This window comes from Paroedura picta, chromosome 3 (genome assembly GCF_049243985.1).
Source record: "Paroedura picta isolate Pp20150507F chromosome 3, Ppicta_v3.0, whole genome shotgun sequence".
NCBI classification, from domain to species: Eukaryota; Metazoa; Chordata; class Lepidosauria; order Squamata; family Gekkonidae; genus Paroedura; species Paroedura picta.
Window position 1 is genome coordinate 142898655 of NC_135371.1, and position 16318 is coordinate 142914972.

A 16318-nucleotide genomic window follows, 5' to 3' on the forward strand; every position below is an offset into this window, starting at 1 on the left:
TGAGTGGGTGGGCAGGAAGGGATGTGCCAGTATTTGTCTCTTGTGGCCTTTCCTTGCATATTCAGAGAATTGCTGATTGCCACTGGGATGGTAGTTGGATGCCCTCCAGGGGAATTCCCTCCAGGTGTTAGGGTATGTGTTAGGAATGTGTGCATGCAGATACAACAAATAAAACCAAGTAGCCACAAAGAGATCCTGCCCAAGCACTTTATCCCCCCCCCCATCTTTAGATACAATGGAATCCCACCATGATGTTTTAACTATTTTAATTTAAACCAAATCTGTATTATTTAATCTGTGACAGACATTGTTTTAATGTATGTTCATGATGTAAACCTTCTTGAACCCCCAGGTATGAATGAATGAATGAATGAATGAATGAATGAATGAATGAATGAATGAATGAATGAATTCTACCACCCCGAGACACCTAAACTGACATTGCATTACTTGCCTCTTTTTAAAGTGAGGTCTCTAATTCATCTCATCCTTGGTTGCATGCTACTTCTTAGGCCTTAAGATAAATCAGGGCAGATTGCTTATGGAGTTTCAATCACACATGGGTCAAGGCATGGATAACATTTCTTGCATCATGACACAATGGACATTCCGACAGAATAAATAACTATTTACATACTAATAAGTAAAACATTTGTTTGACGTTTCCCTTTCCTATGGTTGGATGCCACGGTTTAACAAATGTCAGCCAGATGTGCATCTGCAAAGAACCCACCCATTCCTTTTTCTCATTTGCATGATAACAAACTACTGTATATAGATTGACCTACTTTGTGCTCAGCTTGCCATTTACTGTAACTGTTTACCCAGTGTAGAAACGAGTGCCTCCTCCATGCACCATGTCAATAGAAAGATGACCTTTATTGTTTTTTCTATTTTGTCTATCAAGATGAAGAACAAACTGTGTATTTTCTGAGATTCTAATTCTTGTTATTTGGCTAGCTAATGATATATTTGGAACACATTGTAATAGTTACGATGCCATTGGTGACAAGGCTCTGTCTGATGTTATACATCAGGTTGTAAACAGCTCAACCATGATTTAAAAGCATTACCATCCCCATTGCTGGAAATAATAACATTGCCATTGTGAAGTGAAGCTTTTATTGTCAGATTTCTTTCAAATCTTGTTACTAATAAAATTATGACTGACGTGACGGGACAATGTTATTTAAAGAAATCCAATGAAGAGTTTGGCGTCCATTACACATTGTTTCCAATAGCATTCCTGGTGGTTGTCTTAGTACATTTTGGTAATGACAAACCAACGTAAAAGAATGAGGGCAGGGAAAAAGCCACATACATTGAGAAAAGGAGAAAAACAGGTCACAACAAGGAAGGATAGCAAATGCAGAGTTTTCAATAGAAAAGTAAGGCGTTTTGATTGTCAATCATGTAAGAGTAGAAAAATGCAAACACAGTGTTTCTTTTTTTTTTAAGGCGTGCCTGGCTAGAGCTATCTTGCTAGGCTGGTGCTTGACCACCATTTTAGGAATAATCTGTGAGAACTGAACCTATGTCAAGAGGCATCTACTTTGGGACTCTATGACTTGACCTCTTTCATCCAATTCACTTGAAACTTAGGGAGTCTTTAAACTAGTATCTAAAGGGAATCTCAAGGTCTCAGCTAACTGCTGTCAGCAATTGATTATATATTTGCTCATTATTTTCCTATGTAGATGCCTTTATTGAATCCAAAATGTTTGTTTGTTTATTTAGATTTCTTTGCAGCTGTGGGCGGTTTATACTGAACATTATATAACTTACATGGAACATTATACAGACTATAACATCAAAACAACTTTCAATAAACCATCAAAATATTACAAAACCACATTTATAATATAAATAACAATTAACAGTAAAATTGGGAGAGTCATGGGCGGGCATCTGGGGGGACCAGCAGGTGTTCTGAGTTGGTCAGCCTCAAGCAAATGCCTGGTGGAAGAGCTCCCTCTTGCAGGCCCTGCGGAACTGTGGAAGTTCAGGCAGGGCTCAGATCTCTTCAGGGAGCTCGTTCAACCAGGTGGGGGCCAGGATCGAGAAGGCTCTGGCTCTTCTTGAGGTCCGACGCGCTTCTCGGGGGCTAGGGATCCGCAGCCAGTTGGAAGTGGCGGAGTGTAAGACTCATTTGGGGGTATAGGCAGGGAGGCGGTCTCTCAGATACACTGGGCCCAAACCACGTATGGCCTTAAAGGTGATTACCAGAACCCTAAGCTTAATTCGGAATTCAACTGGGAGCCAGCCAAGTTGTTGGAGTGCCGGCCGGATGTGGGATCTCCATGATGTTTTAGTGAGAATCCTGGCTGCAGTATTCTGCACCAGTTGTAGTTTCCGGATCATGGATGAGGGTAGGCCTGCGTAGAGTGAGTTGCAGAAGTCCAGACTAGAGGTGACCATCGCATGGATCACTGTGGCTAGGTGTTCTGGGTCCAGGTAGGGTGCTAGTAGCTTGGCTTGGTGGAGGTGGTAGAATGCCAGCCGCGCTACCTTTGTGACCTGAGCTTCCATTGCAAGGGAAGCATCCAGGATCACGCCCAGGTTCCTGGCGGAGTGCGTTGGTGAGAGCTGCACACCATCTAGGGTGGGCAGACGTGCTTCCTCCCATGGTCCCTTCCTACCCAACCATAGGACCTCCATCTTTGTAGGGCTGAGCTTCAGGCGACTCTGCTTGATCCATTTTGTCACTGCTTACAGACTAAGGATTCTGGGGGGGGGGGAGTCAAGGCAGTCATCCATCAGGAGGAAGAGGTGGGTGTCATCTGCATATTGGTGGCAACCCAGCCCAAACCTCTGCACCAGCTGAGCCAGAGGGCGCATAAAGATCTTAAATAAGATAGGAGAGATGACTGCTCCTTGTGGGACACCACATCTGAGCTGGTGTTGGTTAGATATTCTCTCCCCTATCACTCCCCTCTGTCCACGGCCCCAGAGAAAGGAATTCAGCCATTTGAGGGCCATTTCCCGTATTCTGGTGTTGGCGAGGCGGTGAGCTAGGAGCTCATGGTCTACTGTGTGAAACGCTGCCAATAGGTCTAATAGTCTGAGCAGCGCTGACCTGCCATGGTCTAGCTGGCGTCGGAGGTCGTCCGTCAGAGCGACTAGCGCTGTCTCCACCCCATGTCCAGGCCGGAAGCCCGACTGAAATGGGTCAAGGGGTCCCGTGCAATTCAATTTCAAGTGAATACAAACAAATCCAAATTGCTGCTTTTTCTTATTTATATCTGGAATCTATTAACCATTTTCATTATTCCCAAAATGTTTGGGAAACACTGGACTAGAGGGAGTAGTATGTTCTATCCAAATTTGATGCCGTTATCCCAGACCCTCATATACATTTCCCTCTACAAATAGTGGCCACTGAAACCATACAGATTTGATTCCTGAACCGGTAATATCCTACCAAAAATAAGAAGAAGAAGAAGAAGAAGAAGAGTTGGTTCTTATATGCCGCTTTTCCCTACCCGAAGGAGGCTCAAAGCGGCTTACTGTCGCCTTCCCATTCCTCTCCCCACAACAGACACCCTGTAGGGTGGGTGAGGCTGAGAGAGCCCTGATATCACTGCTCGGTCAGAACAGTTTTATCAGTGCCGTGGCGAGCCCAAGGTCACCCAGCTGGTTGCATGTGGGGGAGTGCAGAATCGAACCTGGCATGCCAGCTTAGAAGTCCGCACTCCTAACCACTACACCAAACTGGCTCTCAGTCACAGTTAAAAGTCCCCTACTAATTAATGCAATAATGACATTTGTATATGCGCAAACTAATCCTACCTTAGGAGAAAAGAGAGCATGTAATGCTCAAGTTTTAGCTAATTTAGCAACTTTCACTGTATCCATAACATACAGTGATACCTAAGTGACATTACCTGAATAGTGGAAGCATGAAGATACCATAACATATCCAAGTATTCAGAACATGATTTATATGCATTACCAAATTTTGTTGGGTAGTTTACTATACTCAATAGAAATTGAAAAGTATTTCTAGCACAGATCACCAGTGTAACCCAATGTTGATTCTGGTAGAAGGCAACACGTTGGGCTATTCCGCACCCGATTAAAGAAGTGGGAGTCTTACCCTTTGCAAATGCCATATCTTTGGTGTTTTGCATGACATCGTAAACATCCAGCATTACATCTGCAAAACTGCTGCTACATCCTCCATTTTAAAGCACTAGCAGGTAAATCCACAAAACTGGAATTCCCCCTGCCATGTAGTGCTAGCAAAATGAAAGTAGCCAGCAAGACACTCGCACAAGACATGTGCGTTATCAAAGTGGCATAGCGAGCAGTAGCGAGATTTCCAGCTCCAGTGCCCACCCTTGAGCCCACCTCCCTCTTTCTTAACCTGGAATGGGGCTTTCTTTAAAAAAAAACTGCCTGGAGCAATGAATAGACACACAATTGCCCAGGCAGAGCACAAAATAAACTTTTCCCAACAGTTTGCCCATAAAGTATGCCTCTTCCCTACCAAAACACAAAACAAAACAAATCCCCCCCCCCATTTTTTTTTAGCGCTTCAGGGCTCCGGATCGCAAGAGGGCTTATAGTAAAGGGAACTGTATGCATATATGAATAGATGCATATGCGTTTAAATGGAAAAGTCATTTTTATTTTAAAAAATTAGCTCACAGTCCCTTTAAAAGTGGGAGAAAGGTTCAAAGATTTAGCGTTAGATAAGGCAGGACTGGGATCAAGCTTGCATGAAACTCTTTGGCCCTCTTCAAGTCAGAAAACAAAAAACAAAAAGAAGAAAATAAAAAACAGCCTATGGTTTGATGGTGCCTTGAAGATTTGGCTAAGATATAAGGGTAGATTATCGGCAACATGCTCCCTAATAAAATCACCAATTGAGGCTTATTTCACCGCTCAACAGCAAAAAAAGGATATCCTGTCTGAAGTATATAGACATCTTAACTAACACAGGCAGACTAAAAGACCTTCAAACTCTGAATGAAGGAGGAATTCCATTGCAATGGATAGAATATAACCAACTGAAGTCGAGACTCAAAACAGAATTTGGAACTTCAAAGGGTGTTAAAATATCCCTAATGGAGTTTGAGCAAATCATTATGCAGGAAAAACCCCACTTACAAAAACAAATTTATTAAATACTCTTGCAATATGAGACTGAAACAGAGTCTATTAAGAACTGCATGATTAAATGGATGATGAACCTCAAAACTCAAATCTCTTTAGAAACTTGGGAAGAGATATGGAATAAGATACCAAAGCTAACTAGGAGTCAGGCTGTTAGAGAGAATTGGTATAAAATGTTTTATCGTTGGTACCTAACACCAAAAGCTTTAGTAAGGATGTCCAATAGGGTTAATAACAAATGTTGGAAGTGTCAGGAGAAGGTGGGATTATTTTTTCACATGTGGTGGAGGTGTCATAGGGTGTATAAGTATTGGTCCAAGGTTCACTTGGAGCTAGAAAAGATGCTAAAAATTAAGTTTGTAATGAAACCTGAGTATTTGTTACTAAGTTTCTTTCCGGACAATCTGCCAGTACAGGCAAGAGTATTATTTTTTATGCTACAATGGCGGCCAGAATACTGTTGGCTAAAAATTGGAAAGTGAAGACGATACCCACGACAGAACTTTGGTTAGAAAAGCTATCTGACTTTGCTAAATTGGCGAGACTGACAGTATTAGTCAATAGCCGCCCGGAAAATGAATTCCAGAAGCAATGGAAGCTCTTCGTGGACTATCAAACTAACCAATGACTGAATGGAGGTGAGGGAGGGGGGATGAATCTCTCAAGAGAACCAATTAATCAATGACAATCTTATGCGTCTGTGTATATATAATCAATAAATATTAACTAAATAAAAAAAAAGTGGGAGAAAGGTGATTGGCTGCCTGTCTTGATTGACATGGGGAAGAGAGGAGTGTGTATAGCATGTTCCCCACTTCTGCCATTTCAAGCAGCCGTGCAATATTCCAGGAAGCGTGAGACAGCAGCAGAGAAGCCAGCAGGTGAGGAATTCCAGGAGGCACAGGGTTTTTTATTTTTACTGTTACAAATTACACTGGTGTAAGTCTTTTTTTTTTCCTGTGTGGCATGGCCCTTACATTGTCTCATAGGGCTGATGGTCCTGTGAAATCAACATTTCAAATGAATCATGGCTGCACAGAAGCAATGCTCAATACATCATATGCTCAGTGATACCATCTAGAGTCTCTTTTAATAATGCTTCTCCTATTTCTATCACAAAAATATTTCATCACAGATTGGGAGCCAATGCTGGAGACAGAAGCTCATGCAAAGCCACCCATGGCCCCAACCTCCCAGATCTCGGTTGATTGAGTTTGACATCTCAGGCTAATCCAAATACCATATATCCAAATATTGTTGTTTATGCCCTGATACCCAGTGTTCCTCTTTCATGTCAAAGCATCAATCTTTTGTAGACAGAAATCTGTATCTTTAGCACATTTTAACTGTTCTATTATGATAACAGTTATATCCTTCCTTGGTTGTTAAAAGCAAATATTCATCATTACAATATGAACACAATCAGAGCTGAACAGAAGCCTAGACTTTTTATTTAAACAAATGCAGTGTAATACGAAAACAAATACTGGTGTGATATATGAAGGACAAAGGTCTTGATTTGCCCATATGATAGGAGCAGGAGCCAAAGAAATGTCTAGGACATTATTCAAAACAAGTGGGCAGCTGTAGGAAACAAAACCACAGTGCTTTCTGAAACATTTCTCCATTACATTTATATTTCTTCATATGATGGATGGCTGGGTCCTGGGCCAAGGTGAACTAATATTCACATACATTGAACCCACACTCACCCGCTGTTGCATATCACTTATATAGGGCATGGCCTGATCCCTGAACTACTTTGAGCAACTGGATCCCTGCATTAAGCCCTCATCCTGCAAAGATCTCCCTTCTTCTTACAGTTCCAGTGATAGCCTGTAAATGAATACTGTATCTTCTCCTTTAAATTCTTGTCTTTTCTGCCATCTCCTTTGCTGTAACGCTGTGTGTCCTTCAGGATAGCTGGATACTTGCTGATGGCCCAGGTGTGGGAGGTTCACTATTAGGAGATGAACCTTCTGTAGAATCTCTCCCCAGAGACTGCTTCAGGCTATTTGTTGGTTACATTTGTACCCAAATTGATAGAGCCAGATTGAGGAGTCCTCCTGTGTGGAGGGCTGATGCATGATAGTTAGGTCTTAAATGCTTATAATGAACTTTAATCTTCCGATGGATATTTTATAAATTTTACTCATGGACAGTGGGATGTAATTGGGGGAGAATTTGTCACACTGCTGTCAATTCCCATGTGGACTACTGCAGGATGTGATTCTCTCCCCAACCTCTCTTCATGTATCCTCTTGCACACCTAGTTCAAGAGTTTGGACCTTGTTGTCATCAATATAATGATGATACTCAGTTCTATCTCCTGATAAGCAGCCATCCAGACTCACCCCCAGAGTAATTCAGTTGCCTGGAAGCAGTAATGAGCTGGATCAAGCAGAGTCACCTAAAACTTAACCCTTCAAAGACAGAGGTCATGTGGCTGGGCAAAAAGGGGCCAAGTGCACCTATCCTGCCTGGATGATGTCCATGAAGCCAGGAATTTGGGTGTGATGCTTGGTGCCTCCCTTACGATGGAGGTGTAGCTCATGAGAGTAGTGTGGCTGGCATTTTTCCACCTTTGTGAAGCCAAGCTACTAGCACTCTACCTAGCCCCAGAGCACCTGGCCATTGTGATCCATGTGACAGTCACAACTAGGCCTGACTTCTGTAACTCACTCTTCTTGGGTCGACCCTTATTGTCGACCTGGAAATTGCAGCTTGTCCAGAACACAGCTGCCCAGGGCTTCACAGGAACTCCCTGGAGGGTCCATACATCTGACATATCTTGAGCAGCTGCACTGATTTCCAGTTGAATTCCAGATCAGGTTTAAGGTAATGATGCTCAGCTTTGAGGACATCTGCGCTCTGGGCCCAGCATACCTAAGGGACTACTGCATCTCTGCCCATATCCCCCAAAGAGCTTTATACTCAGGCAATACCAACTGGCTAGTGGTCCCTGGCCCCGGGGAGGTACGTCTGGCCTCAATCAAGGCTAAGACTTTTTCGGTCCTGGCTCCTGCCTGGCAGAATGAGCTCATAGAGGAGATCTGGGCCCTGTTGAAACTGGTGCAGTTCTGCAGTCAATTTGCCTAACCCATCCAAAGTTCCATCCCACCTTAGAATACCAGGCATTTCCCTACTAATCTTCTGGCTAGATTTTGACAGCAGTAACCTTCAAACTGCCCAATCAAATTCAAATCTCATATCTTAGATCAATCACATATTGATACCAATGACATTGGAAAATGTAGTTGTATGGTCCTGGAAGAAAAATTTAGGTTGCTAGGCAGAAAGTTAAAGGTCAGGACTTCAAAGAGAGCATTCTCAGAAGGGCAGCTAGTTCCACATGCAGGACCAGCTAGACAGTCACAGGTCAAGAGGTCTCAATTCATGGTTGAGAAAGAAGCATAATAAAACTTGGTAGTGAGTACATGATGCAGTCTATGTGTGGTGACTCAAGGGTGGAAGGATGGTACGTATGATGGTTGATAAAATGGATTTAATGCCAATAAGTCTAATCTCTATAATTGGGAAGTTATATGTCAAGCTTGGTGCTTAGGGCCTTTGTTCTAAAAGCAGTCTGGGACCTGTACACCTGAGGGACTGTCTCTCTATATATGCCCCCCAAAGAGCTCTCTACTTGGCAAATTCCAATCATCTGGTGATCTCCTGGCTCCAGCCTGGTGGAATGAACTGCTGGTGGAGATCTAGGCCCTTACGGAACTCTCACGTGTCTAAAGGGCCTGCAAAACAGTGCTCTTCCACTGGGCTTTTGGTTGGGGCCAAGGGTAGCACTTCAACCATCTACATCGACCCCACTAAGTCCCCCACTTGGGGATTTTCCCTGACCCCATCCTGAGCTAGGCTGGGTGGTAAAACACATTTAATTTGTGTGCCTGGCTCATGTGAATGATCTTTGGACAGAGCAATAATGGAACAAAACGAAATATAGTAACTTTTTTTGATAGCATTGAATACTGGGATAGGAGCAAGTGAGCATTTGTCAGAGAAAAATTGTTGTTGTTATGTGCGAAGTCGTGTCCGACCCATCGCGACCCCATGGACAATGATCCTCCAGGCCTTCCTGTCCTCTACCATTCCCTGGAGTCCATTAAAGTTTGCACCTACTGCTTCAGTGACTCCATCCAGCCACCTCATTCTCTGTCATCCCCTTCTTCTTTTGCCCTCGATCGCTCCCAGCATTAGGCTCTTCTCCAGGGAGTCCTTCCTTCTCATGAGGTGGCCAAAGTATTTGAGTTTCATCTTCAGGATCTGGCCTTCTAAAGAGCAGTCAGGGCTGATCTCCTCTAGGACTGACCGGTTTGTTCGCCTTGCAGTCCAAGGGACTCGCAAGAGTCTTCTCCAGCACCAGAGTTCAAAAGCCTCAATTCATTGACGCTCGGCCTTCCTTATGGTCCAAGTTTCGCAGCCATACATTGCAACTGGGAAGACCATTGTTGTTGTTATGTGCGAAGTCGTGTCCGACCCATCGCGACCCCATGGACAATGATCCTCCAGGCCTTCCTGTCCTCTACCATTCCCTGGAGTCCTTTTAAGTTTGCACCTACTGCTTCAGTGACTCCATCCATCCACCTCATTCTCTGTCGTCCCCTTCTTCTTTTGCCCTCGATCACTCCCAGCATTAGGCTCTTCTCCAGGGAGTCCTTCCTTCTCATGAGGTGGCCAAAGTATTTGAGTTTCATCTTCAGGATCTGGCCTTCTAAAGAGCAGTCAGGGCTGATCTCCTCTAGGACTGACCGGTTTGTTCGCCTTGCAGTCCAAGGGACTCGCAAGAGTCTTCTCCAGCACCAGAGTTCAAAAGCCTCAATTCTTTGACGCTCGGCCTTCCTTATGATCCAACTTTCGCAGCCATACATTGCAACTGGGAATACCATAGCCTTGACTAAACGCACTTTTGTTGGTAGGGTGATGTCTCTGCTTTTTAGGATGCTGTCTAGATTTGCCATAGCTTTCCTCCCCAGAAGCAAGCGTCTTTTAATTGCTTTGCTGCAGTCCCCATCTGCAGTGATCTTGGAGCCCAGGAAAATAAAATCTGTCACTATCTCCATTTCTTCCCCATCTATTTGCCATGAATTGAGAGGGCCGGATGCCATGATCTTTGTTTTCTTGATGTTGAGTTTCAAGCCAACTTTTGCACTCTCCTCCTTCACCCGCATCAACAGGCTCTTTAGTTCCTCTTCACTTTCTGCCATTAGAGTGGTATCATCTGCATATCTGAGGTTGTTGATATTTTTCCCTGCAATCTTGATCCCAATTTGTGACTCCTCTAATCCCGCATTTCTCATGATGTGCTCTGCATACAAGTTAAATAGGCAAGGCGACAGTATACAGCCTTGCCGAACTCCTTTCTCAATTCTGAACCATTTAGTGATTCCATATTCAGTTCTCACTATTGCTTCTTGACCTGCATATAAATTTCTCAAGAGACAAACAAGATGCTCTGGTATTCCCATCTCTTTAAGAACTTGCCACAATTTGTTGTGCACACAATCAAAGGCTTTAGCATAGTCAATGAAGCAGAAGTAGACGTTCTTCTGGTACTCCCTAGCTTTCTCCATGATCCAGCGTATGTTGGCAATTTGATCTCTAGTTCCTCTGCCTCTTCGAAATCCTGCCTGTACTTCTGGAAGTTCTCGGTCCACATATTGCTGGAGCCTAGCTTGTAGGATTTTGAGCATAACTTTGCTAGCATGAGAAATTAGTGCAATGGTGCGGTAGTTTGAACATTCTTTGGCATTGCCCTTTGGGATTGGAATGTAAACTGACCTTTTCCAATCCTGTGGCCATTGTTGAGTTTTCCAAATTTGCTGGCATATTGAGTGTAAAACTGCATATTGAGTAAAACTGCATCGTCCTTTAAGATTTTGAATAGTTCAACTGGAATGCTGTCACCACCACTAGCTTTATTGTTGCTCAGACTTCCTAAGGCCCATTTGACTTCACATTCCAGGATGTCTGGTTCCAGGTCAGTAACTACCCCACTGTGGTCATCAGGGATGTTAAGCTCGCTCTTGTATAGTTCTTCTGTATAATTTTGCCACCTTTGTTTAATCTCTTCTGCTTCTGTGAGGTCCCTACCATTTTGGTCCCTTATCATACCCATCTTTGCATGAAACGTTCTCTTCATATCTCCAATTTTCTTGAAAAGATCTCTGGTCCTCCCCATTCTATTGTTTTCTTCTATTTGTTTGCACTGTTCATTTAAGAAGGCATTCTTATCTCTTCTAGCTTTTCTCTGGAATTCTGCATTCAATTGGGTGTATCTTTCTCTTTCTCCCTTGCCTTTCACTTCCCTTCTCTCCTTAGCTATTTGTAAAGCTTCCTCAGACAGCCATTTTGATTTCTTGCATTTCTTTTTCTTTGGGATGGTTTTAGTTGTTACCTCTTGTACAATGTCGCGAATCTCCGTCCATAGTTCTTCAGGCACTCTGTCTATCAGATCTAATTCCTTAAATCTATTTGTCACCTCTACTGTGTATTCGTTGGGGATATGATTTAGTTCATACCTGAGTGGCCTAGTGGTTTTCCCTACTTTCTTCAATTTAAGCTTAATTTTGCAACAAGAAGCTCATGATCTGAACCACAATCAGCTCCTGGTCTTGTTTTTATTGACTGGATAGAACTTTTCCATCTTTGGCTGCAGAGCACATAGTCAATCTGATTTCTGTGTTGACCGTCTGGTGATGTCCATGTGTAGAGTCGTCTCTTGGGTTGTTGGAAAAGAGTGTTTGCTATGACCATTGTATTCTCTTGACAAAATTCTACCAGCCTGTGCCCTGCTTCATTTTGTACTCCAAGGCCAAACTTGCCTGTTATCCCGGTTATCTTTTGGCTTCCTACTTTAGCATTCCAATCCCCCATGATGATAAGCACATCATTTTTTGGCGCTGCTTCTAGAAGGTGTTGTAGGGCTTCATAGAACTGATCAACTTCATCCTCTTCAGCAGCAGTGGTTGGGGCATAAACCTGGATCACTGTGATGTTGAATGGTTTGCCTTGGATTCGAACTGAGATCATTCTGTCATTTTGGGGATTGTATCCCAAGACTGCTTTTCCTACTCTCTTATTGATTATGAAGGCTACGCCATTTCTTCTGCGAGATTCTTGTCCACAGTAGTATACCTGATGGTCATCTGAATTAAATTCACCCATTCCTGTCCATTTTAGTTCACTGATTCCTAAAATGTCGATGTTCAGTCTTGTCATTTCTTGTTTAACCACGTCCACGTTGTTTAACCAGAGAAAAATTACTCTGTATCATTCCATCACCTTTTCCCATATCGTTAAAACTAGTTCTAAACTATACACCACCTTCCTGGATACCGTATATACTCGCATATAAGCTGAGAGTGGTGTTTGGGTAATGGCTTTTTCTCCTTTCTTCCCCTCACCCCTATGGTTCTGTTCCCAAATAATCTGAAAGCAGGATCTTTTTTACCCTTTTCTTCCCACCTTCCTCCCCCCTCTTTCCCTCTGAACAGTCTTGCCTTTTGATATCCAATCTTGTGCTGCTTCCCTTCTCCTTAGCTCAGTGTTCTGTTCCCTCCACTTTCCATGCCTTCCTCTGGGGGCATTTCCTCCTTCTGCTCTCTGTTCAGAGAGCTTCAGAGCTTCCTTCAGCTTCCTGCACATGCTAACCTCGTGCTAGCCTCCTTAAGGCAGGGAGAGGGAGAGGCGGAGACTGTTCCTTCCCTCCGGGGCTTGCTGCCTCTCTCCTTTGTTCCTGCTTCTTCTCTTCAGGCAAGTATACTTGTCTCCCACCTTCCTTTGTTGTCTGGCAGCTGTGTTTTTTATACCCGCATATAAGCCGAGGGGGAATGTTTTCAGCTCAAAAAAAGCACTGAAAAACTCGGCTTATATGCGAGTATATATGGTACTTTAGACTCAGTTCCCAGAGATTTATTCTTGGTCAAATTAAGCAAAATACAAGAGGCTATTATTCCACATTAGGAAATTATATTCCTATACAAGTCAAGTGCTCTCCATTAGGAAAGCTAACCCCAAAAATCTTTATCAACCAAGATGATAAACAGGAATGCATTTTAGCTCTCTTTTTATTCAGCCTCTTTCTTAATGATCTCAGTCCAACTAAGCTTTGTGCTTAGAGCCATTGTTCTAAAGGCAGGACAAGCATGTCTTGGAGAACCCCCCCCCCCACACACACACACAGTACACAAGATCTAGGGACATTAAGATACAATCCTAAATAATTCTGCTAATTATCACTTTGATATACAAGATTTACCAGATGGGGTACATATTCTTCTTTTCATAAAGCTGGTATTTTAGATACTCCTTCCAGCAGAAACAATCTAAAATTAAATACCAAGATTGAGAATTTTTTTGTGTGCACATGTGGCTGAATTTAATAAACTCTTTGAACAGCTAGATATGTGGGAGATATTTTTGAAGAATAGAAGATAGGCACATTATTTCTAAGTTTGCCTAATAGTTATGCAAATATGGTAAGCAATTTAGAGATGAGATCAGTCATGAGCTTTCAGCAAGTCATCTCTGAAATCGCACAAGAAATTAGTCAAAGAAAGATTTGTAGTGAAGATAGGGATGAATTATTGGAACAATTTGCTCTCAAAGTCTCTGAGAAATTGCCCTTCCTTTACAAGACCATGCTGACAAAAGATAGGAAAGAATCTCGTTGACAGGGCAATCCTTGGCCAGTCAACCCCTTAGAGATGACTGTCCTGCCAGGACAAAGAGCCCAATTGCCACAGTCCAGGAAAGGGGAGTGTTTCTTGCCACAGGGATGAAACCTGACAGGAGATGCTTTATGTTACATTCAAGGCTATTCCTGGTCACTGCTGACATCGTCTCCAGTGTGGCCAGGAGGCATGGCCTGCTGACATCACTTCCAGGGTTTCTTGAAACCTGAAAAATGTTTCAGGGGGTTCCCAGTGGTATACCTGATCTAAGGTATAAAAAGGTAATGGTAAAGGTATCCCCCCTGTGCAAGCACCGAGTCATGTCTGACCCTTGGGGTGACGCCCTCCAGCGTTTTCATGGCAGACTCAATACGGGGTGGTTTGCCAGTGCCTTCCCCAGTCATTACCGTTTACCCCCCAGCAAGCTGGGTACTCATTTTACCGACCTCAGAAGGATGGAAGGCTGAGTCAACCTTGAGCCGGCTGCTGGGATTGAACCCCCAGCCTCATGGGCAAAGCTTACAGACAGCTGCCTTACCACTCTGCGCCACAAGAGGCTCATGATCTAAGGTATAGAGCTTGGCTAATGAGCTATACAAATGAAGCTATGCATTTCTTTGTTTTATTTCCAAGTTCCCCTACCCTGGTAGTTTAGTAAAATACTATTTTATACTATAATACTGCTTTGTCTTGTCTCATCATTTATATATTAACTCTGCTAAATTTTATTACACATTTACCCGACAATCCTCCAAACCATGATTAATCCACCTACAGAGAAGAACAGCAGGTGTTTATGAATTGACTTGTTATTTTATTATTACTATGATGATTTTATAATTACTTCTATTTCTAAAAAAGCAGGTATGAGGCAATATACAAAATAAATAAACCTTGAACAACCTATAATCCTAAATGTAAAGTTATTCCTATGGTTGTTCAAGGTTTGTTTATTTTGTATTCAGAATATTCAGGTTCACTGTATTCTGTGGGATAAAAAGGGATCTTTCAAGGAGTCTGGAGTGGGTGGTTTGAAAGAAAATGTCACCAAATGGAAACCTGGATGGCTGGGAGTCTATAAAACTTGACCCTGAAGTTCAAGAGTCTATAAAACTTGACCCTTTTTTTTCAATTCCCCTAAATCTTTCAGCCTGTTAAGAAAAGAGGGGCAATTTGACATTTGGAATACTGGTGGTATTTTCCCTACAAACACCTGCTCCAGACCCCCAGAAATGTCTCATATTCCCCTCATAGGAATTAGTGGGTACCAGGATGGCTTTTTAAAAAACCTTAAAACTTGGAAGGTCTTTAGGACAGAACGGGGATTTGGTATCATTTGCTCTAAAAATACCTGTTCCAGACTCCCTGAAAGACCCTTATTTTGCTCAAATTGTTTCTGTGCCCCCCCCCCCAATGCAGGGATGTTCTAAAATTCTATTTCTTCCTTCTATAAATATACAGAATGACTTTAAAGGAATGTTTCAGATATATTTTTTTCATTCAGGAATTTAAGATTCACATCTCTTTTATGGGGGAAATGGGCAAAAAGCAGAAAACTGTTAATATTTTTGCAGAAATCACAAAACATGTGCATTCAATTTAGCCAAACTAAAAACAAAAGCAAACCCCCAACTTATTGGTATCCCCCACCCCCCAGTATTTTAAAGCTGAATATAGGTCCTCTAATCTCTCAGCAGTAGATATAGTTAATGCTGAATAAACAGGAATATATTTGGATTTTATTTGACTTTATAGATGGGGAAGAATTTAAAGTTTAAAGGGACAGAAACTTACCTTTGCCAGCTCTCTTCTTTAGAGGTCTTTCCTGCTTCTGGTCGTGATTTCCAGGGCAACAGAAGGGAGGGGGAAGAGGCATCTTTGCAGGCCAATTTGAGGAGCCCCTTAGGGGGAGCTTAGCCAATCATTGCAATGTCTTTTGCAAATGACATTGCAATGTGGTTCTGCAAGTTGTAAACCTGTTACTGGCTTCAGCTGTGAACTTCAGAATAACAGCCTTGCTTTCTCCAACCACTTCCTATATCAGAAAGCACTGGTATTTTTTGGGCCCAATATAACCAAACATTAAAAATATCAGTTGTTGTTTTTTTTTTGCACATGCCTAGATGGCACACATAACTACCAGCATCTTTCCTACATCTTACTGGGAACCATTCACTGAGACAGTGTTCTTTTTTTAAAAAATTGGCCAAAGGACCTGCAGACAGAAAATTCTGTTTACCATCTTACAATTTTTTTTGTGTGTGTGCTGAGATAGGGCACACAATTGGATCTTTCACCTTTTTAAAGTCTGTGGTGATTAAGTCAGATCAGGAGAAATGTGTTGAAACAGTAGATTTTACCCTTACACTTATAATTCTCCTATTGTTAGTTTTCCCAAGGCTCCTAAGTACCTGTATATATTCTTTGTCAGATCAGTTTAGATGAGAGGATATATCTATTAAAGGAAAAAGTGTGGAAGAGAAGGCAACTCTTCTCTGCCCTGTGCATTCAAT

The 16318-nt window shown here is 42.5% G+C and overlaps 1 long non-coding RNA gene across 1 annotated transcript in view; it reads right to left on the reverse strand.

Moving 5' to 3' along the window:
* The window catches only part of LOC143833035 (uncharacterized), a 40389-nt gene extending 24682 nt beyond the window's left edge, over positions 1 to 15707 (reverse strand). Inside the window, exon 1 of the long non-coding RNA XR_013229501.1 lies at positions 15600 to 15707. This is a non-coding gene — a long non-coding RNA (uncharacterized LOC143833035). The remainder of the gene's footprint in view (positions 1 to 15599) is intronic.
* Between the last annotated feature and the right edge of the window lie 611 nt (positions 15708 to 16318).